Source organism: Pseudophryne corroboree, chromosome 11 (genome assembly GCF_028390025.1).
Source record: "Pseudophryne corroboree isolate aPseCor3 chromosome 11, aPseCor3.hap2, whole genome shotgun sequence".
Lineage (NCBI taxonomy): Eukaryota > Metazoa > Chordata > Amphibia > Anura > Myobatrachidae > Pseudophryne > Pseudophryne corroboree.
The window spans coordinates 81,681,933-81,706,870 of NC_086454.1; the positions used below are offsets into that span (position 1 = coordinate 81,681,933).

Consider the following 24,938-nt stretch of genomic DNA (forward strand, 5'->3'; position numbering starts at 1 on the left):
TCATTGTTTATTACCCAAGGTTCCATAATTTAAGTTAAAAAAAAAAGAGAGCAGTGCGAATTCATCCACACCCAATTTCATCATCCTCATCAAAGTCTCTTTATATAAGATGGCACAGATTCTGCAGTGCTTCTGCAGTATGTACTGTACATATGAAGAACAGGGAAACCGTTTACGCAGAATGCAATTAATGAGCAAATCGCAAGGCATGCATTCAATTAATGACCAGAGGCATACTCTACACGAGAACATACATAAAGATTGCTATTTCATTTTATCATTAATTTATTGTTTTGTTTTTTTTGCTTAATAGTCATTTTTATGTATGTTCTCGTGTAAAGTATGCCTTAGCAAAAAAAAACAATAATAAATGAATGATAAAATGATACAGAACAGTGAGAGAAGGGTGGTATAGGACAGAGGTGGGAGAGAGATCTAAATATAATGGCAGACAGTTTAAGCACCCCGTACCAGGACTATAAATGTCAATTTGCACAATGCTGTGGTACAGACCAGTAGTCAGTAGAAATTATAATATAGGGGGTCATTCCGAGTTGTTCGCTTGTTATTTTTTTCTCGCAACGGAGCGATTAGTCGCTAATGCGCATGCGCAATGTCCGCAGTGCGACTGCGCCAAGTAAATTTGCTATGCAGTTAGGTATTTTACTCACGGCATTACAAGGTTTTTTCTTCGTTCTGGTGATCGTAATGTGATTGACAGGAAGTGGGTGTTTCTGGGCGGAAACTGGCCGTTTTATGGGTGTGTGCGAAAAAACGCTACCGTTTCTGGGAAAAACGCGGGAGTGGCTGGAGAAACGGAGGAGTGTCTGGGCGAACGCTGGGTGTGTTTGTGACGTCAAACCAGGAACGAAACTGACTGAACTGATCGCAGATGCCGAGTAAGTGTGGAGCTACTCAGAAACTGCAAAGAAGTGTCTATTCGCAATTTTGCTAATCTTTCGTTCGCAATTTTGATAAGCTAAGATTCACTCCCAGTAGGCGGCGGCTTAGCGTGTGCAAAGCTGCTAAAAGCAGCTTGCGAGCGAACAACTCGGAATGAGGGCCATAGTAAGTACCGGCTGAGTATCCCATATCCAACATGCTTTGGACCAGAAGTATTTTGGATATTGGATTTTTCCGTATCTTGGAATAATTGCATAACATTGAGGGTCATTCCGAGTTGATCGCTCGCTGCCGTTTTTTGCAGTGCAGTGAACAGGTTACTACTCCGCATGCGTATGTACCGCAATGCACAGGCGCGTCGTATGGCTACAAAGCGGATCGTTGCTGAGCGATGGATTTAACGAATAATCCATTCGCACAGCCGATCGCAAGGAGATTGATAGTAAGAGGGTGTTTATGGGTGTCAACTGACCATTTTCTGGGAGTGGTGCAGCGAACGCAGGCGTGTCCAGGCGTTTGGAGGGTGGATATCTGATGTCAGTTCCGGGACCTGCAACGCTGGATTCATCGCACAGGGTAAGTAACTCTTACCCTGGTCTTGATTTGCACAAAACTTTTTTTGCATAGCAGGGCTGCACAAGCGATCGCAGCCTTGCTATGCAAAAATACCCTTCCCTTATAGGCGGCGTCTAGTTGATCGCATGGGCTGCAAAAAGTTGCAGTATGCGATCAACTCGGAATGACCCCCATAATGAGATATCATGGTGAGGGGACCTAAGTCTAAGCACAGAATTAATTTATGTCTCATATACACCTTATACACACAGCCTGAAGGTAATTCTAGCCAATATTTTTAATAACTTTGTGCATTAAACAAAGTTTGCGTACATACACACAATTCATTTACGTTTCATATACACCTTATACACACACAGCCTGAAGGCCATTAAATACAGTATTTTTAATAACTTTGTGTATTAAACAAAGATTGTGTACATTGAGCCATCAGAAAACAAAGGTTTCACTATCTCAGTCATACTCAAAAAATCCGTATTTCGGAATATTTGGATATGGGATACTCAACCTGTAGTAGTAAAGAAAATTATTGGGATTCTTGCAGCGCTGAGCATAACCATGGTGGTCGGAAGTATACTGAAGAAAGTGCTCACCTTCGTTATAGTGCAAATGTCATTTTGCCGGACGGTCTAATTTTAGCTCATTGTAAAGTGTCAGGACACTTTGGGGTAACTTGCATTCAGGCTTTGGGGTAACTTTACTAAGAAGCGGCTTTTGCAATCCACTGCTTCTCTGTGTGTTGAAGTCCAGAATCTAAAAAGGCAGTGATATTAAAAGCGAAACATAAGCAGAAAAGGAAAATAAAAGCAAAATGTTATTCTCTAAATAAGGCACCACATTTTTTATTACTTGATTTATAAAAAGGCAATATTATATTATTCTATTTCTTTGAGGGCATTACTACATTTTATTTTTTCAAAATGAGACAATCATGTATTTATTTCAGTTTTATTATGGCACCATGTTATTTTTACATTTTTGAAAAGGAGACAATATTTCTCTGTTACATCCGGTAATTTATTAATTTGCGCTTGAGTGGGTTTATAGGAAACAGCATAAAAATAATATATGATGTTACGTACACCTCTTTCTGCAAATTATAAGAACGCTAAATATGAAGAAAGAAATTCTTTGAACCACAGGGCCAAGGGTGTAGCTATAGAGAATGTGCAGGTGGTGCCGTTGCTATGGTGCCCACAGACTTATGGGGCCTGTCCTCCCTACACCCGAATCATATAGTTGTCTACCAAGGTTGCCCGCTAAGCAATTTGGTTCCGGCCTGAAAAGCGGAACTTGGCAGCGATCATATAGGTTGCAGTCTCTGTTTTTTTATTCTCAATAAAGCTCCACACTGGTATGATCCATCTCCCACCCTCCTGTTCAGAGTAGGACTGGCCATCTGGCCTGATGGGCTGGTATGGCATGGTATCCGTTCAGATGGTCGACCATGTTATAGTCGACAGTCATTAGGTCGACCACTATTGGTCGACATTGACATGGTCGACACATGAAAATGGTCGACACATGAAAGGTCGACACGTGAAAAGGTCGACATGAGTTTTTTTACTTTTTTTTCTTGTGGGGAACTTTTCCATACTTTACGATCCACGTGGACTACGATTGGAACGGTAATCTGTGCCGAGCGAAGCGGTAGCGGAGCGAAGGCACCATGCGAAGGGACGCGGTGCACTAATTGTGGTTCCCAGTCACTTTACGCAAAAAACGACACCAAAAAAGTTAAAAAACTCATGTCGACCTTTTCATGTGTCGACCTTTCATGTGTCGACCATTTTCATGTGTCGACCATGTGTCCATGTCGACCATGCCAATGTCGACCAATAGTGGTCGACCTAATGACTGTCGACCATAACATGGTCGACCATTCATACCGGAACCGTATGGCATACCAGCCTGGCCGAGCACCTCTGTTCAGCCGTACAGCAGAGAGCCAGGGGATGGCTGCCTGACATTCAGAAAGATAGGGACATGTCGCTAGGCCACACCCCTTTAATCGCACCCCTTGTTATGCGCGCGCGCTAGAATTCCGGGGCCGTCTCAGACCCCCAGTTTGTCCCTGCATCTGCTCCTCATACACACAGCTGAGCTACAATAGATGAATGTGGCATACTGTGAACTGGAGCACTACAATTATCATATGACCTGGAGGCATTGAGTGCTATTTTGTGTTCTATATCAATATTATGGGGTGCAAAATTAACTTGGGTAATACTATGGCGTATAAAATGAACTAGGGCACTACGCTGGGGCATAACATTAAGTAAGGCTCTACTATGATTCATAAAATGACCTAGGACACTGCTATGGTGTATAAAGTTAATGAAGGTATTATTACGACATAAAATGACCTAGGGCACTACTATGGTGTATAAAGTTAACTAAGGTATTACTACAGGACATAAAATTACCTTGGACCAGAGGTGGAACTATCATTGGTCCAGCAGGTGTTTGCACCGGGGCCCATGGCTGCCCAGACCAGCAATGAGTTATCCCCTGGCCCCACTGCAGACCATTTTGAGCAATGTTAGATAAATGGCCCAGCGCAGAGAGTAGGGTGGGCGCCTCTGCCTGAGGGACCTGCCCCTATTACCCACTGCCTCTCCCTGTCACCCTCTGCCTCCCCCTACTTTTTGCTGTCACCCTCTGTCCCCCCCTACTTTCTGTTGTCACCCTATGCCCCTCTATGTCATCATCTGCCTCCCCCTGCTTTACTCTGTCACCCACTGCCGTGTGGCATATTATGAACTTGGGTTGCGGTGGATGAGGGGGGCCCAAATTATATTTTTGCACCTGGGCCCACCACTCAGAAGTTCTGCCACTGGCTAGGACACTACTATGGGGTATAACATTAACTAAGGCATTGATGTACTATGGGGCATATTAACTAAAGCACTACTATGGTTCATAAAATGATCAAATGCTGTGGAAAAAGGTGTCTTACTAGAATTATTGGGTCATGGGCCCCTTCAGAATGTTGCCGTGGGACCCACAAAGTTATGGCTGTACATGGCTGTAGGTACATTGCTTTTATACAAGTTACAGAAATCCGAGGTGACTAATATTGGTAAAAATTACAGCACAAGTTTTCCTAATAAATGCTGAAGTGATGACATCAGAACTCACCAATTATAAGTTATGACTTTGGAAATCATATTTCTTCCAGATATTATTTACAGGAGTTTTACACTATATTAAACTAACTTGTGTACTCTTATATAAAATTATCTTAATAATTCAAAGACTCAAAAAACAAGACTATCTTAAGAAAACGAAGCCCTGTATAACTGTTTTGAACATTGTTTTTAGATCTATATCCATAAAAATAGCTGTAGCATAATAAGTACAATGGAAAAAAAATCCCAGATATGTATAAATCTGTCAAATAATTTCCCATTTCAGTTTTCTCTCCTCTGTTTTATCCCTTCTCATCATAGGGGTTAGAGCTAATTTTAAATATCAGTATTCATAACTATCAGCAATCAGAGAATCGCTTTGAAGCACCCAGCTAAGTGTATCCCGTAAGTTCTAGCAAAAAGAAACTTTATTGTGATCAAATGGTATGTTTAATGGGAATTGATAGAATCTTGCATAAAAGGGACTTTCCATTAAACAAGCACATCCGGTTCCATTTAAGCTTAGTAACCTTCCTGTGGCCCTCATTACATCGCTTCATGTACACGGCTCAGTATAAATAACCAGGCCTCCTCTTATGGATGTTACATTTTATAAGCAGAATACATTTGTCTTCGACAGATGAATTGGACAGCTCCACTTTGTAGATACCGAGCTGTCAGTGCAGCTGATGGTAATGGAAGTGAATAGACACAGATTTACAGATGAGCTGAAAAGAGACTGTGCTGGACAACTGGGTTACTACATAATGGTTGTTTTCCAGGCTGCACAAATGCACAACTAGAGTTAAATGCTATTTTGTGATGTCACGCATGTAGTGTTGTAGCAGGGAGCCCTGGGCCGGCACCATTCCCACTGCTTATATACACGTTGTGTCATGATGACACAAAACAAGCGTCAAGGGAGCTCTAGAGCAGGAGCATGGGTTCCAGGCACCTCCCTTTGGCCTTAAGTTTTAAGACATGATGGCTGGATATTTATGAGTGTTTCCAGTATAGCCACCTACAGAGCATTTTTTTTTCTCCCGCTAAATGACCTATGCTTTCAGCGGGATACCTTTTGAACCAAAAATGGGCAAATCTATCAATGTAATAAATTGTTCCAGGGCGTGGCCTGGCTGCTGATGGAGGCAGTCACGCACTAAGAGAGCTCCTGCGACCCGAGGCTCTTTTCTGGCTATAAACCCCATCTCTGGGCTCCCTCTGCACCCTCAGCTGTACCCCTGCCCCTCCTGTTCCCACTGCAGTGCCCTTGCTAGTGTCGCGGAATTGGGGAGTGGTTTTACCGCTCCTGCGGATTGCGGCCTATGGGGCTCACACAAGCCGGGGCCTCGATTATTTCTCCAGACCGGCGGCGGCTCCAGTGGCATCCGGATCGGGCCGCAGACCTCTCCTGGACCTCCGCTCCTCATATTGCCGCTGGCCGCGGCTAGGAGACGCTCCCCGCCACGTGCTACCTACCTCTGCTGACTGAGGTCTCCGGGACTCGCCGCGGGAGACGGGGCCGATAGACGCCCGGCGGCCATCTTCACTGCACGCCTGCTCCCTGCTGTTTCTCCCCCGCTGGGCCCCAGAAGTGAGTACATTCCTCAGATTTGCAGTCTGTGGGGCTCCAGCGGGGGGAGAGGGGGTGACCATAGGGCTGTGCTCTATATTGGAGGTGGTGACCTCACTGCCGCCCGCACACTGCCTGCGGCCCTGGTGCGTTCCCCATTTGTCTCAGCTGACTCCCTGCTCTTATCGGAGCTCTCATAAAATTATTGCCCGCTGCGGCCATTCGTAAACGATTCAACCCCTCTGGCCGGAGAGGGCTGCAGGGCCTGGGGAGCGGGGTTGCAGCCGCATGCTTTCTGATGCACAGTGTCCACTATCTACATACAAGCTGGACCGAGCCCTGATACTATGTCGCTGTGATCAACTGTATAGTTCTCTAACTATGTGTCTGCCTGCCTGATGTCGCCCTAAGGCCACGTGGGGGCTTTTGCACGGCGGCGACCCGCATGTTTTTATATGAAAATGTAACCCTGCACTGCCTTATTTGAAGACCGATCTCATGGTGAGAGGCATAAGGAAAAAAAAGGCCAAGACCAGGCCGGACGCGATCCCGTCTCCTGCAGCCCGACATTTGTCGGATCTACGTCAGTTCTTAACTACACCGACATTACACTCTGCTGCTCCCTCTACTGTCCCGACCTCCCCGATTCTGCACGGTTTGGTGGATGACATGTCGTCCCCTGGGAACCCGCAGACTCCACAGGCCTCCTCTTTGTCAGCAGAGATTAGCGAGATCCTATCTCATGTTAAGTCACTTCCCACGAAACAGGATTTTTCGGCCTTGGAGACTCGCTTGCTTTCCACCATCACTCAGGAAGTAGCAGCGATTCGAAAAGACATGTCTCAAATTGCGGTCCGTGTAGATATATTGGAACGACATGAGTCGTCTAGCATTGATACCCTAACTAAATTTCAGGAGGTTCTGTCTCATCAGAGGGGTGATATCGCCTTTCTCAAATCACGCATTGAAGATATGGATATTCGCGGCCGGCGAAATAATATCAGGGTCAGGGGTCTACCCGAGAGCGTCCAACAGGCTGACCTGGCGAATGCTTTAACCACAATATTTGGAGAACTTATTGACCTGGACCCAAACAAGGACATTGTACTTGACAGAGCACACCGTGCCCTCCGTCCTCGCGGCTTGTCGTCTGACAGGCCACGCAATGTGATTTGCAGGCCCCACTATTATGTCCAAAAAGAGGAAATACTGAGGTCGGCCCGTCAGCTGGACAGTATTGACTTTCAAGGAGACAAGATTCAGTTATTTCCTGATCTCGCCTGGTCAACCTTGCAGCAGCGTCAAGCCCTGAAGCCCCTCACTGAGTCCCTTAGGAAACTTGAACTGAAATACAGATGGAATGGTGAGGTTTCCCCAGGGCGCTAGTGAATCCCTTTGGTATATCTAAAGTTATCACTTATAATGAAAATTCATATCTCACTTATACTGAAATTTCATAAAAAATAGATTATATTTATTTAATAAAATACAATAGAATACATTGTGTCACAATATGTCTACAGTGACCATCGACAAAGTTTTGTACAGATATTAATGTTGATAACAGTACATTTCAATCACAAAGCAACAGAATGATTGATCTTCCTCGAAGACAAGACAAAACACCGCTGTCTTAACCCAACGCGTTTCGTCCTACGGACTTCATCAGGGGTTGTACTTATAATCAAAGGATCACTATATGGATAAGCAACTTAACGTATCTTCAATGATACATAAAAACACTTAAAAGTGATATCGTACTAGATCTCACCACATGGAATATCCATTCAGCAGATGATTAGATGTTATTCATTCTACTGAGCCAAATTATGTTATTTCTGAAAGCAATTGTGTTTCAGAACATTACTGAATACAGAGAGGTTCATTCACAGTTTTCTGATTGGTGTAAAATTCACGCTTGGATGTGAAAAGCTGCTCTATTTATTAATTTTCAACGCAATTGGTTTAAAACACAATTGCTTTCAGAAATAACATAATTTGGCTCAGTAGAATGAATAACATCTAATCATCTGCTGAATGGATATTCCATGTGGTGAGATCTAGTACGATATCACTTTTAAGTGTTTTTATGTATCATTGAAGATACGTTAAGTTGCTTATCCATATAGTGATCCTTTGATTATAAGTACAACCCCTCATGAAGTCCGTAGGACGAAACGCGTTGGATTAAGACAGCGGTGTTTTGTCTTGTCTTCGAGGAAGATCAATCATTCTGTTGCTTTGTGATTGAAATGTACTGTTATCAACATTAATATCTGTACAAAACTTTGTCGATGGTCACTGTAGACATATTGTGACACAATGTATTCTATTGTATTTTATTAAATAAATATAATCTATTTTTTATGAAATTTCAGTATAAGTGAGATATGAATTTTCATTATAAGTGATAACTTTAGATATACCAAAGGGATTCACTAGCGCCCTGGGGAAACCTCACCATTCCTATTTTCAACCTTAGTACCCCGTCGAACAGGGGGTACTTCCCCTAAGGTGCAGCTGTTTATTTATAGCGCGATAAAGGTCTTATTTCTTCTCTGAAATACAGATGGGGCTTCCCTTTTTCCCTTCAGGTTTCTCATGGTGGCAAAGTTGCGAGTCTCTCCAGACCTTTGGACTTACAGGCCTTCTTCACAACCTTGGGGATACCTCCGGTGCCACTACCTGACTGGGAATGTTTTCACCACCTGCCGGATTTGCCTGTTATGATCCCTCCAGACGACGCGTGGCAACAAGTGCGCTCTCCGCGGACGCGGGGGAATACTCCTGCTAGTTCCCGTTCCTCTGAGCCTCCATGAGGGGAGACTTCGTCCTGTTCTGTCGTGAATTCTCCTGTTACTTTTGTCATACACTTGGTCTTTTTCTTAAATGTTGCTATGTGTTGCTCACACATGAGATCGGTTTTTGTAATTTTTGTAATGTTGTAATGGTTTCGTGGATAAGTGATGGGGTATCGATGGTGTCGATACTCATTTACTTAATTGCTTAGCTTTTCATGTAAATTTACTAAAAGGTTTACAGGTTATATTTTTTCTATGCGTTTTATACTGTGCCTATGCGCACTCCTTGGTAATACTTTATTTTGATTAGCTTTTATATTGTGGATGGTTGCTGTCTTTGGTCCCCCGTAGGACCCCCATTATGCTGCATCCCTTGTTTCTTAGGGTTGGGAGTCGGCAGGATTACGCTCCTGTCCTTTTTGCAGCTGTCCTTCTTCTGATATTGTTATCGAATTTGTTAAATATTGTGGTATTTAGCAGAGTGGCTTTCCACACTGCTTCTTCTTTTTCTCCTTTCTCTGATTTCCTTCTCTTTCTATTTCCTATCTTTGCTGTTCTTTCTTTCCCCCCTCAAGTATCTGTTGGAGGGATGTCCAATGCGAATCTCTTAGGCTGTTGTGATAATGGGGTTGGATGATTTACATGTTACTACCCTTAATGTTAAGGGGTTGAATGCTCCTGAGAAAAGGTCTAAACTCTTCAAATGGCTTAGAGATGAGAGAGTTGACGTTGCTTTTATTCAGGAAACACATTTTAAGATGGGACATGTGCAGTCTCTGAAATGTCACTACTATCCTCATGTTTGCCTGTCTAATAATTCTTCCGGTAAGACATTAGGTGTGGCTGTTTTATTAGCGCGCCATTTGCCTATTCTTAATGTTACTTCCCACAGACTAGCTGAAGGTCGGGGGTTGCTGGTAAAATGCGATATATACGGCCAACGCTTTTCTTTTTTGAACGTATATGCTCTCAATGCTAAACAGCCTTCCTTTTTGCCCTCGGTTTTGGAAATTGCTGAGTCCCTCCTAGAAGGGGTACTGGTGATGGGAGGCGACTTAAATTGGACCCTTGATCCCCTTCGTGACAACTAAAAAAAAAGTTCTTGTAGCCCAGAGAGGGAGTATAGGGGGGTGAGGCGCACCTTGCTCGACCACCAGCTGATTGACACATGGAGATTGACACATTCTGCCGAGGTAGATTATTCCTTTTTCTCACACCCACATCAGACATACTCCAGAATTGATTACTTATTTTTGGGCCACCAACACCTGCATCTTTTTTCTGACGCCTCTATAGGTCAAATTGTGTGGTCAGACCATGCCTCTGTTAACCTTACACTACGCCTTCCACCCTATACACATCGCCAATGGTCCTGGCGTTTTAACGACACTTTTCTACAGGACGCGGAGTGTCGGTCTCGAATTGACACCGCCTTAGACTCCTATATCTGTACTAATGACCTAGATTATATTTCTAAGGTTTCGGTCTGGAAAGCACATAAATGTGTCATTAGAGGGGTTTGTGTTCAGATAGGCTCATTCCGTAAAAGGCAAAGGGAGAAACTCAGAGGTGACTTATTATCTAGGATAAAATCTCTCGAGCTTTTACATAAGAAATCTCAAACCCCACAACACTATGCTGATCTTGAGGCTGCCAGGGCCGATCTGAATAAACTGCTCTCTGATAGGGTTACATTTTCATATAGGAAGTGCCGTAGCAGATATTATCAATGGGGTAACAAACCCGGGAAATTGCTGGCCAAAGCCCTTAGAGAACAACGTGCACTCACTTTTATTCATACAATTAAAAATGGTCATGGTCAGCCCCGACATGAGACACCTCAAATTGCTGAGGCCTTTCGGGCATATTATTCCACCGTATACAATCTTTCTGGTCCGACTGGTAGAGTTGATAAATTGTCCCATCGAACAGCCATAGCTGATTACTTACAAGCCTTAGACTTCCCTACGCTGTCCACAAATGAGATAGAAGATCTGGACGCCACTTTCTCTACTGAGGAGGTTCTGAAAGTCATCGACTCTTCTCCCAACGGAAAAAGTCCAGGCCCTGATGGGTATACCATCGCATATTATAAAGCTTTCAAGGAGAAATTGGTCCCTCTCCTCACGAAAGCCTTTAACACTGTATCAGGAAATTGTCATTTTTCCCCGCAATCTCTTGAAGCCCATATTGCAGTCCTTCCTAAGGAGGGCAAAGATCCCAATCTTTGCTCTAGCTATCGGCCAATTTCGCTATTGAACATAGACATAAAACTTTTTGCCAAATTGATTGCAAATCGCCTTAAACTATTATTGCCCAATCTGATTCATGGAGATCAGGCTGGATTCGTTTTAGGCCGTGAAGCCAGAGATAACACCTCTAAAGTGCTCAGTATGATTCACTATGCTGGCCAGATTACGTCCCCCTCGATCATGTTGTCGACCGATGCTGAAAAAGCGTTTGACATGGTTGACTGGGACTTTTTGTCTGGCGTCCTGAAACATCTTGGGCTCAGCAGTACCTGTCTCCATAGAATCCTATCTCTCTATACTTCCCCGTCCGCCAAAATTAAGATTAATGGCTCCCTTTCTGATTCCTTTTCTATTACCAACGGCACACGACAAGGTTGCCCACTATCCCCGTTGCTTTTTGTCCTTTGCATGGAAGCATTAGCTCGAAGCATCAGGGCCAATCCAAATATCTCTGGCTTGCGGATAAGGGGGACTGAATATAAATTAGCTTTATATGCCGATGACTTGCTCGCCATAATTTCAAAACCGGTCACCTCACTGCCAAACCTGACGATGTAATTTGAGAAATTCGGAGCCCTCTCCAATTTTAAGGTAAATTATTCCAAATCTATTGCTATGAATTTAACTACTTCTCCCGATGTAGTAGAGGGTTTGAAACGCTCCTTCCCTTTTACTTGGCACGACCACAAATTAAAATATTTGTTGGTACTACTATCCAAAGACTTATCCAAATTATTCTCCCTGAATTTTAGCCCCCTGTTGGCGAAGCTTCGCCTTGACTTCCAGAAGTGGAGGAAATTACGATTATTGTGGTTTGGTAGGATCAATGTTGTCAAAATGAATGCCCTCCCTAGGATATTATTCTTCCTCCAAACCCTTCCTATACACATCCCCTTACTTTGGCTCAGAGACGTTCAGACTCTCATTCGTGCATTTGTTTGGGGATGCAATACACCTAGATTTAAGCACAATATTTTATATAGGAGATAACATCAAGGCGGGCAACAACTTCCACACATTTCTAGCTACTATCATGCCGTACATCTGAATAGGATTCTGGAATGGTCACGGGCTAAAGATCGCAAACAATGGGTTCTATTGGAGGATGGTTGCCTCCCACATTATATCGAAATTATACCCTGGCTTCCTACCCTTCCGAAGATTACCCACCCCACGGTCTCCCCCACGCTTAAACTATGGGCCACACTGAGGTCTAAGAGCCAAATATCCTCCAAATGGTCCCCTTTAACTTCTTTTCTCCATAATCCCGAATTTATTCCAGGTCTCCATGGGACAGCCTTTGCTCCATGGGCGGAAGCCGGGATTTTCAGGGTCGGTCAGCTGGTGAGCTCGGGTAGGGTGCGCTCATTCTCAGATATTCAGTCTCATTGGAATATACATAGTTCTGATTTTTGGAAGTTCCTGCAGGTTCATCATTTCATAACATCTTCGAAGAACCTTTCTAATATAACTAGGGCTCTCACCGTATTTGAAAAAATGTGCGTCTCTCCTAGTTCTCCTACACATACTATCTCCCAAATTTATGCGCTTATTATGGAAGACCTGTTTCCGCAACCTCCTACCTTTATGGCTTCCTGGGAGAGGGAACTGCCAGGGCTCCCTATACAGATCAATTGGGACTCTGTAGTTAGTAACGCCCAGGCAAGCTCTTTATGTTTATCAACATTAGAGACTCTCTATAAACTCATATATAGGTGGTATAGGACTCCTCTTGTTCTTCATAAAATGTTTCCCTCTCTCTCGAATCTTTGCTGGAGATGTAGAAACGCCCCAGGGAGTTTTGTGCATATATGGTGGGACTGCCCTCTCATAACTCCGTTCTGGACAGAGGTATTGAAATGTTCTGAGCTGATAGTGGGGGATGTAGTCCCAAAAGAACCAGGATTTTGGCTCCTAAATTACACCTCCGCGGACGCGCATTCCTACAAATGCTCTCTATTGAGGCATCTTAGCAAGGCTGCAAAAGCGGTTATCCCAACTCTTTGGAGATCCACCTCACCGCCCTCGATTAAATTATGGTTTAAAAAGATTGATTACTTTTTGGATATGGAGGATCTTATCTCCTTCTCATCGGGGAAGACCATTGACTTCACAGCCATATGGTTTCCCTGGTATGACTTCAAGGAGTCACCTGTGTATCGGTCTTATATGACTACTTAGTTCTTCTCCCATTATGTACACTGTGTCTTTCTAGCATGTTTCAGTTCACTATTTGAATGGGTCCTCCCCCTTATCTCCCAATGGACTCATCCTTCCTATGCAGATGCTCTTGCCTACCTCCACATTTCACAACTTTCCCTTTTTCTTTTCCCCTCCTTTTCCCTCTCTTTCTATTCTTTCCTATATTTTCATAAGCTCTTTTATTAGAATGTCCCTCTTTTACATGTTTGATGTTAGAAAATAAGCAGACAATCTTTTTTCCATGCTTTGGGTGCTCAAATGTTTTATATTGTTATATATGATATGCGATGATCATGTCCCCCCTTTTTTTTTTTTTAAATGTACTGTTGTGATGATTTGTCTGCTGTCTTAATAAAAAACAGTTTAAATAAAAAAATAAATTGTTCCAGAGGGAAGAAAACAAAAGTAGGAATGTATGCATTGTCGAAGCTATACTGGTTGCAAGGTGTGCCATTGCTATGGGGACCAGGTGCTTAGAGAGCCCCAAATCCAGTTGATATAGTTGTCTACCAAGTTCCTGAAATTGCCTGCTAAGAAACTGGGTCTGGCCCATTGCCCAGGCCTGAAGAGGGGGACTCGTCATTGGCGATCTGTCTCTCTATCTCAGTAAAGATTTACAATGATATGGTCCTTCTCCCACTTCCCTGCTTCACACTCACTGACACAACTATGCTACAGTAAGTCCAGCACTGTCGGAGAGTGGGCTTCTCCTTGTTTACTGTCTTTGTGAAGCTGGGGGGTGGAAATTGAGCTCAACTGGGCTCTGTCCCAGAGATGGACGCGTGAGTGTCATGTGACTCTGTAGCGCTAAGCATCTTTTTTGCGTCTTAGACGCAAAGTAATGGAATAGGACGCACAAGCAGCGACTGCTGATTAAAATTATATGCGACATGCCTATATTCTGTGTGTGAGTGCAACTGAATTTGCATACAAAGTGCTATGTGGAAGAGGTATTTCAGATGCAGATAGAGCCGCAATTACACACACAGAATATAGGCATGCTGCATATAATTTTAATCAGCAGAAGCTGCTTGTGCGTCCTATTGTATTACTTTGCATCTAAGACCCACACAAAAAAACGCTTGGCACTACGGAATCCCACCACTGCATGGCACGACTTGAATGGCTGTTTAGCACAGGGCTAGTCTGCCCCGCATGTCTGACCCTCCCCCCACCACAAGGGTGCGATAGCGCCGCACGGCGGCGATGCTATTGCACCGGCAAATAAGTCCCTCCCTGCTCAGCATTGCTGCGCTGGTAGGCGACTTTACGCCGCGTCCCGGGTCACAGCGGCTGCGTGTGACATCATGCAGCCGCCACAGCCCACCCCCCGCACAGTCCGGGCACGCCTGTGTTGCCTGGACCACGCCCCCAAATCGGCAGCTGAACGCCGCCAGCCCGCCCCTTCCCGCCCAGCGAGCGCTTCTGCCTCTCAATCAGGCAGAGGCGATCGCAGGGCTGAGATGCCGATCGTATCTCTGGCATGCACATGCGCAGTTCAGACCTGATCGCCCGCTGAGCGAAAACGCGCAGCAGCGATCAGGTCTGAATTAGCCCCTATGATCCTTAGCAATGCAAATGAAGGAGGAGGTGCACACCACTCCCTTCCTGCATTTCCTATAAACTGCAATGCTGTCACAGTTTGTGATGAACATCGCAACCGCCGGCTTTGCAGTCCTTGGCCTCTCCGCTCCCAGTAAACGGGGTGACACGCTCCCTTTTCCCCAATGCTGGCCGCCTCGGCACCTGTATCTCCACGCAAACACCTCTGCCTGTCACTCACGAGACAGGACCCGTTCTGCAAATGCGCGGAATAGGTCCTGCACTGGCGCAGTTTCCCGAACATCAGGAATCTATGGGTTGGATCCCATAAGCGATCCAACCTGAATAAGGCCCATAATTCAGATCTAGTTGTTTTTGCTGATACATCGGCACCATTGTCAGATATCGGAACATGCCGTATAGTCTCGGTGCCTCTGATGACGCGCAGGCTGAGCTGCTCTCCTGGGATGCAGAGGGCTCTCCAGTAACGCATAAGTTCGCAACTGCTAATTTATGCATTATTGTTCGATTAATGCACATGGGAGTTTTTACTCTAATTTTCTACTAGGGTTTTTTTTTATATATCATTTATTGCTATTCCATATGGATGTTATATTGATTTTTACTATGAATTAAAAATATGTAATTTGACCTACCTATCTCATCTATGACCAACTAGCGCTATTATTCTATTTGTTTGCCTAATTTATGCATGCCCAGAAAACGCCATCTGAACGGCCATGACATGCCTGCCTTTAGCCAGCGACTTTCCGATAGCACCTCCAAACGCTGTCTTCCCGTCACTCACTTTGCGACTAAATCCTTGCTGCGCCGCAATGGCATTCACTCGCTGCGTGTGTGCACTGCAGCTCAGATGCATGCGCAGTAAGAAAACATTGACCGGTTTGTGTACAGTAGCCGCTTTGTGACCGCATCTGAATTAGGCCCACTGTTTGAAGTTTTCCACTAGTGCCCCACCTTTCAGCGCCCCACCTTTCAGCGCCCCATTTTTCCTGATGGAGATATCCATGACTTTTTTTTTTTTTTTTTACAAACTGGATCAAGAGTTACAATTTTCACTTTTTTTCCATAATAATAAATGTAATTGTTTTATAATCCTGGTGGAACTAGGAAACACAACTCGTTTTATTACTAGACTCATTTATATGAAGAGTTTTGATAATCTGTAACAGATGGTGCATGTCAATATCATCCCCCACAAGGTTAATAGCCCTTGTCAACAAATCTATCATAAAGGAAACCACCCTGTGTATTAAAGTCGTTAGTATTAGTACAATTTCTTTTCTTATACTACAACTGGCCTATAATAGTCCAAGTATCCTTATGTGCACTATCAGTAGGACAGTGCATACTTGCCTACCCTCCTGGAATGACCGGGAGGCTCCCGAAAATCGGGTGGACCTCCCAGCCCCCCGGAAAGGTGGGCAAGCCTCCCGCTTTCCGCGCTGCCCCTCCACGACCCTCCTCGGCCGCCCGCAGCAGAAAACAAGTGAGCGGTCCGAGGGGGTCCGATGATGCGATTTGCGCTGAATCGCGTCATCGTAGCTCCGCCCCCCGCTATACAGCGCCTCTTTTCTCGGCACTGCATAGCGGGGGGCAGAGCCACGATAAGTCGATCCTGATGCCACACCCCCGGACGGTCCACTGCCCTGTTGGCCACGCTCCCGGACCGCCCATCCTGCTGCTGGCCACGCCCCCATGCACCTACAACGCTGCCTCCTCCCGGAGGAGGGGGTAGCAAAGTAGGTAAGTATGGGACAGTGTGTATTGGCATCTAGAAACTTAAACTGGATGGTAGAATAGTTTACTTTTCTGTAAAGCCGCTCCAACTCTGTACATTTTAGTCACAAGCGAACTTGTTCCTCTGATATCGGAGACACTTTATTAAGGGTCCTATTTATGGGATACACTCAAAATCCCAGCAGTCGGGACCCTGACAGTCAGAAGACTGGGAATGGGGTTATGCAATAGGGGGAGGGTTAGGCTGGGGAGGCAGCTACGGTTAGGCTGTGAGAGGAGATAAACCCTCATTCCGAGTTGATCGCTAGCTGCCGTTGTTCACTGCGTAGCGATCAGTTCAAAAAATGGCAAAACTGCGCATGCGTATGCACCGCAATGCACACGTGCGGCGTACGGGTACAAAGAGCATCATGGTTTTGCAAAGATTCTAGCGACGCTTACAGGGAGATTGACAGGAAGTGGGAGTTTCTGGGTGGCAACTGACCGTTTTCTGGGAATGTTTGGAAAAACGCAGGTGTGGCCGGGCGTTTGCTGGGCGGGTATCTGACGTCATTATCGTGTTATTCGTCGCAGCAATCATCGCACAGAGTAAGTAACTACAGGGCTGGTCTTGTTCTGCACAAAATGTGTTTGCCGCCGCTCTGCTGCACAGGCGTTCGCACTCCTGCAAAGCAAAAATACACTCCCCTGTGGGCGGCGACTATTTGTTTGCGCGGTTGCTAAAAGTAGATAGCGAGCGATCAACTCGGAATGAGGGCCATAGTTAGGGTTTTAAACCAGGCTGCGTGAGGTTAGGGTTAGGCTGTGTGAGGGGTGGGTTAGAGGTAGTTCTGGGAGTAGGGTGAAAATACTTACCATGGTCTGCTGGGATTCCGCTGTCGGTCTTCTGACTGTGGGGATGTGGTACCAACCCCTATTTATCACAACCGACAGTTTAATTGTGTTTTGGATGTGACAATACTGACTAATACTGACTAAATTCCTGTGGTGTAATAACAGAGATTTTAATACCTACCGGTAAATCCTTCTCCTAGTCCGTAGAGGATGCTGGGGTCCACTTCAGTACCATGGGGTATAGACCGTTCCGCAGGAGCCATGGGCACTCTAAGACTTTTCAAAGGGTGTGAACTGGCTCCTCCCTCTATGCCCCTCCTCCAGACCTCAGTTATAGGAACTGTGCCCAGGGAGACGGACATTTCCAGGAAAGGATTTACTTTTATACTAATGGTGAGATTCATACCAGCTCACACCTCAACCATGCCGCACACATGGTATTCAACATAACACACGCCAACAGGCATGAACTATTTGCAGCAACATGCTGAAAACAAATGTAACACAAGTTGTGTAACTATAATGAACAAACTGCAGGTAAAGTAAGCACTGGGTCGGGTGCCCAGCATCCTCTACGGACTAGGAGAAAATAGGATTTTGGTACTTACCGATAAATCCTTTTCTCCTAGTCCGTAGAGGATGCTGGGGACTCCAAAAGGACCATGGGGTATAGACGGGATCCGCAGGAGCTTTGGCACACTGAAAAGACTTAAACTGGGTGTGAACTGGCTCCTCCCTCTACGCCTCTCCTCCAGACCTCAGTTATAGGAACTGTGCCCAGGAGAGATGGACATTTCGAGGAAAGGATTTTTGTGTAAACTAAGGGCTACAAACATACCAGCCCACACCACAAACATACCGTACAACCGGTCTAACAGTAAACCAGATAACAGTATTAAATAACAACAGCAACAAGCTGAAAACCAGAAATACACAACCCGTGTATAAACCAAGTTAACCAACAAGAATACACTGCAAGCGACAGTCCGCACAGGACTAGGAGAAAAGGATTTACCGGTAAGTACCAAAATTCTATTTTCTCTTACGTCCTAGAGGATACTGGGTCTCCAAAAGGACCATGGGGTTTATACCAAAGCTCCAGACCGGAGCTCCAGACTGGGAGAGTGGGAGAGTGCGGACGACTCTGCAGCACCGACTGAGCAAATGCAAGGTCCTCATCAGCCAGGGTATCAAACTTATAGAACTTAGCAAAAGTGTTTAAACCTGACCAGGTGGCCGCTCGGCAAAGCTGTAAAGCCGAAACGCCTCGGGCAGCCGCCCAAGACGAGCCCACTTTTCTGGTAGAATGGGCTTTTACTGACTTCGGCACCGGTAGCCCGGCCGAAGAATGAGCCTGCTGAATCGTACTACAAATCCAGCGTGCAATAGTCTGTTTTGAAGCAGGATGACCAATCTTGTTAGAAGCATATAGGACAAGCAGCGCCTCAGTTTTCCTGGCAACAGCCATTCTGGTGACATAGATCTTCAAAGAACTCACCACATCCAGAGACTTTGGGACTGCCACAGCATCCGTAGCCACCGGCACCACAATAGGTTGGTTAATGTGAAACGAAGACACCACCTTCGGTAAAAATTGTTGACTAGTCCTCAATTCAGCCCTATCTGAATGAAAAATCAAGTACGGCTCTTATGAGATAAGGCCGCCAACTCCCGCCTGGCAGACGCCAGCGCCAACAACATGACTACCTTCCAGGTGAGAAACTTCAACTCAACTTTACGCAAAGGTTCAAACCAGGGAGACATGAGAAACTGTAAGACCACGTCAAGATCCCATGGAGCCACAGGAGGCACAAACGGAGGATTGATATGCAATACTCCTTTCACAAACGTCTGAAACTCAGGGAGGACAGCAAATTCCTTTTGAAAGAAAATAGACAATGCCGAAATCTGCACTTTGATGGAGCCCAATTTGAGGCCTGCATCTACACCTGCCTGCAAAAAGTGGAGAAAACGACCCAAATTAAAATCTTCCGCAGGAGCCATTTTAGTCTCACACCAGGACACATACGTCTTCCAAATACGGTGATAATGTTTCGCCGTAACCTCCTTCCTAGCCTTAATGAGAGTAGGAATGACCTCCCCGGGAATACCCTTACGAGCTCAAATCAGGTGCTCAACTTCCATGCCGTTAAACGCAGCTGCGGTAAGTCTGGAAACACGCACGGACCCTGCAACAACAGGTCCTCTCTTAGAGGAAGCGGCCAAGGATCTTCCACAAGTAATTCCTGAAAATCCGGATACCAGGCCCTTCTTGGCCAATCTGGAACGACGAGAATCGCCTGAACCCTTGCTCGACGAATGATCCCCAGTACCTTTGGAATGAGAGGAAGTGGAGGGAACACATACACCGACTTGAACACCCACGGAGACACCAGGGCGTCCACCGCGCTGGCTTGGGGGTCTCTTGACCTGGAACAATACCTCGGGAGCTTCTTGTTGAGACGAGACGCCATCATGTTGATCAACGGAATTCCCAGACGCTTTGTCACCTCTGCAAAAACCTCTTGGTGAAGAGCCCACTCTCCCGGATGGAGATCGTGTCTGCTGAGGAAATCTGCTTCCCAGTTGTCCGCTCCCTGTAGGAAGACTGCTGACAGGGCACTCACGTGTTCCGCCCAGCAAAGGATTCTTGTGGCCTCCGCCACTGCCGCCCTGCTCCTTGTTCCGCCTTGACGGTTTATATGTGCCACCGCTGTGATGTTGTCTGACTGTACCAGGACAGATCGACCCTGAAGAAGGCTTCTTGCTTGTAGCAAACCGTTGTAAATGGCTTTTAACTCGAGAACATTTATGTGGAGAGACGCCTCCTGGAGCGACCATCTCCCCTGGAAGTTTCTTCCTTGGGTGACAGCACCCCAGCCCCGGAGACTTGCATCTGTTGTCAGAAGCACCCAGTCCAGGATACCGAAGCGGCGTCCTTCTAGGAGGTGAGAACTTTGTAGCCACCACAGGAGAGAAATTCTGGCTCTGGGAGATAAACTTATCTTCCGGTGAATGTGCAGGTGAGACCTGGACCATTTGCTCAGCAAATCCCACTGAAACATCCGGGCATGAAACCTGCCAAACGGAATGGCTTCGTACGCCGCAACCATTTTCCCCAGAACCCGAGTACAGTGATGGATGGACACACTCTTCGGCCGCAGAAGTTCCCTGACCATCGACTGCAGTTCTAGAGCTTTTTCTTCTGGAAGAAAAACTCTCCGTAACTCCGTGTCCAGAATCATGCCCAGAAAAGACAGCCGAGTGGCCGGAATCAACTGAGATTTCGGCAAATTTAGCACCCAACCGTGCTGTCGCAGCACCAACAGTACCAAATTCACACTCCTCAGCAACCGTTCCTTGGACCTCGCCTTTATCAGGAGATCGTCCAAGTACGGGATAATTGTAACCCCTTGCCTGCGAAGGAGAACCATCATTTCTGCCATGACCTTGGTGAAAATCCTCGGGGGCCGTGGAAAGCCCAAACGGCAACGTCTGAAATTGGTAATGAGAATCCTGTACCGCAAACCTTAGGAAAGCTTGATGCGGAGGATATATCGGGACGTGTAAGTAGGCATCCTTTATGTCGACTGACGCCATAAAGTCCCCCCCTTCTAGGCTGGCAATCACCGCTCGAAGAGATTCCATATTGAACTTGAAAACTTTCAAGTATGGATTGAGGGACTTTAGGTTCAGAATCGGTCTGACCGAACCGTCCGGTTTCGGCACCACAAAAAGGGAACAATGAGCCTCTGATGACAGAACTTTTGTATTGCTGCCAGCACCACCTCCCTGTCCGGAAGAGACACTGGCAGGGCCGACATGAAAAACCGGTGAGGGGGCGTCTCCTGAAACCCCAGCCTGTAACCCTGAGATACAATCTCTAGAACCCACGGATCCAGGTCCGATTGAACCCAGACCCGACTGAAGAACTGCAGACGGCCCCCCACCGGTTCGGACTCCCCCAGGGAAGCCCCAGCGTCATGCGGTGGACTTGGTAGCGGCAGGGGCGGACTTCTGGTCCTGGGCGCCTGACACTGCAGGCAACGTCTTTCCCCTTCCTCTACCTTTTGAAGCGAGAAAGGACGAACCTTTTCCTCGCCTGTATTTATTCGGACGAAAAGACTGCATCTGCTGATGTGGTGGCTTCTTGTGTTGTGTGGGAACATAGGGAAGAAAAGACGACTTACCCGCAGTCGCGGTAGAAACCAGGTCAGCCAAGCCGTCCCCAAACAGGACATTACCTTTGAAGGGTAACGCTTCCATAGCTCTCTTGGAACCGGCATCAGCATTCCATTGATGGATCCACAGCGCCCTCCTGGCCGAAATCGACATGGCATTGGCTCTTGACCCCAAGAGACCAACATCCCTCGCCGCATCCTTCAGGTAATCTGCAGCGTCCTTGATATAACCAAGAGTCAAAAGAACAGTATCTTTATCAAGGGTATCCATATCAGCAGCTAAATTCTCAGCCCATTTAGCAATAGCACTACTCACCCATACCGACGCCACAGCAGGTCTGAGCAATGCACCCGTATTAGTGAAAATGGACTTCAGAGACGTCTCCAGATTGCGATCCGCCGGATCCTTGAGAGCTGCCGTGTCAGGAGACGGAAGCGCCACCTTCTTAGACAAACGAGATAAAGCTTTATCAACATTAGGAAACGCCTCCCATTTTTCCCTATCAATAGAGGGGAAAGGATACGCCATGTAAGTCCTCTTGGGAATCTGCCACCTCTTGTCCGGCGACTTCCATGCCTTTTCACAAAGAGTATTCATCTCATGAGAGGGGGGAAACTGCACCTCAGGTTTTTTCTCTTTAAACAAGCAAATCCTTGTTTCCTGTACGGCAGGTTCCTCAGAAATGCGTAACACATCCTTTATAGCCACAATCATGTACTGAATACTCTTAACTAATCTTGGATGTAAAGGAGCCTCAGTGAAGTCGACATCGGATTTAGAATCCGTGTCGGTATCAGTATCTACCACTTGAGTAAACGGCCGCTTTATCGACCCCGAAGGGGTCTGTACCTGCGACAAAGCATCCTCCATGGATTTTTTCCACACCTGTGTCTGTGACTCGGATTTATCTAATCTCTTTGATAAAGAAGCCACATTAGAATTAATTGTATTCAACAGTGCAAGTAAATCAGGTGTCGGCTGCGCCGACAGAGCCAACTCCAGACCCGCATCTGCCCCCCCAATAACCTCCTCCGGTGAATAACATTCAGCCTCAGACATGTCGACACGGAGTATCGACCCACCGACACACACACAATGCCTCAGCCAGGGGACAGGCCCACAAGGAAGCCTGGATAGAGAAACACAGAGGGAGTATGCCAGACCACACCCCAGCGCCCATATATCCCCCCAATGAATATATGTACCAGCGCTGCCTCAATAACACCAAATCTGCACCAGCTACTGTGCCCCTCCCCCCCCCCCCCCCCGATAAGCTCCCCGTTACTTTAGTGGAGCTTGTGGAGGTCCCGGACCAGCGTCTCCTGCATGCCGCGTGTGAGGAGAAAATGGCGCCTGTGAGCCGCGCGGCCAAGCTCCGCCCCCTCCCGGCGCGCTTCAGCCCGCCAAGTTCAAAATCCTTAAAATGTCGGCGGGGGGCCCGAAAACAGTGCCGAGGCACCGAAAAAACATGTACCGGCCCTACAAACCTCAGTAACATGCTGCCCTGGGCAACCCCCCCTGCGCTGTACCTGGTTACTGAAGTCTTCTGCCGTCCTGAAGTCTTCTGTTCTTCTCATACTCACCCGACTTCTGTCTTCTGTCTTCTGTGAGGGGGGTGACGGCGTGGCTCCGGGAACAAGCAGCTAGGCGCACCAAGTGATCGAACCCTCTGGAGCTAATGGTGTCCAGTAGCCGAGAAGCAGAGCCCTTAAACTAAGAAGAAGTAGGTCTGCTTCTCTCCCCTCACTCCCACGATGCAGGGAGCCTTAAGCCAGCAGGTCTCCCTGAAAATAAAAAATCTACCAAAAGTCTTTTCCAGAGAAACTCAGGAGAGCTCCCCTAGTGAGTGTCCAGTCAGTCCTAGGCACAAAGTCTAACTGAGGTCTGGAGGAGGGGCGTAGAGGGAGAAGCCAGTTCACACCCAGTTTAAGTCTTTTCAGTGTGCCCAAGCTCCTGCGGATCCTGTCTATACCCCATGGTCCTTTTGGAGTCCCCAGCATCCTCTAGGACGTAAGAGAAAAGGATTTACCGGTAGGTATTAAAATCCTGTTTTCTCATATGTCCTAGAGGATGCTGGGGTCCACTTCAGTACCATGGGGTTATACCAAAGCTCCAGTACGGACGGGAGAGTGCGGATGACCCTGCAGCACCGACTGACTAATCTTGAGGTCCTCATCGGCCAAAGTGTCAGACTTATAAAATTTAGCAAATGTGTTTGACCCTGACCAAGTAGCTACTCGGCAAAGTTGCAAAGCCGAGACGCCCCGGGCAGCCGACCAGGATGAGCCCACTTTCCTAGTAGAATGGGCCTTCACCGACTTCGGTATTGGCAAGCCTGCCATAGAATGAGCGTGCTGAATTGTCCCTCTGATCCAGCGCGCAATAGTCTGCTTAGAAGCAGGACACCCAATCTTGCTGGAACCATACAGGACAAACAGAGCCTCTGTCTTCCGTATCCGAGCTGTTCTTGCGACATAAATCTTCAAAGCTCTAACCACATCTAGAGACTTTGACTCAGTGAAAGTGTCAGTAGCCACTGGCACCACAATAGGTTGGTTTATGTGGAAGGATGAAACCACCTTTGCAAGAAATTGTTGACGAGTTCTTAACTCTGCCCTATCTTCATGGAAGATCAGGTAAGGGCTCTTGTGAGCCAAGGCCCCCAACTCAGACACCCGCCTTGCGGATGCCAAGGCCAAAAGCATCACCACTTTCCAAGTGAAAAACTTCAATTCTATCTCCTGCAGAGGTTCAAACCAATCTGATTGAAGGAACTGCAACACCACATTAAGGTCCCATGGTGCCACTGGAGGCACAAATCGAGGCTGGATGTGCAGAACCCCTTTCACGAACGTCTGAACTTTTGGAAAGGAGGCCAATTGTTTTTGAAAGAAAACTGATAAGGCCGAAATCTGGACCTTGATTGACCCCAATCTAAGGCCCGCATCCACACCAGCCTGCAGAAAATGGAGAAAACATCCCAACTCAAACTCTTCCGTAGGAGCCTTCTTGGATTCACACCAAGACACATATTTTCTCCAAATACGGTGGTAATGTTTAGACGTTACTCCTTTCCTGACCTGAATAAGAGTGGGGATGACTTCCTTGGGAATACCCTTTCGGGCTAGGATCCGGCGCTCAACAGCCATGCCGTCAAACGTAGCCGCGGTAAGTCTTGATA

At 46.5% G+C, this 24,938-nt stretch overlaps 1 long non-coding RNA gene across 1 annotated transcript in view; it reads right to left on the reverse strand.

Moving 5' to 3' along the window:
• Positions 1 to 24,938, reverse strand: part of LOC134969953 (uncharacterized) — an 85,542-nt gene that overhangs the window by 20,314 nt on the left and 40,290 nt on the right. The window contains exon 2 of the long non-coding RNA XR_010189585.1: positions 2,073 to 2,232. This is a non-coding gene — a long non-coding RNA (uncharacterized LOC134969953). The remainder of the gene's footprint in view (positions 1 to 2,072; positions 2,233 to 24,938) is intronic.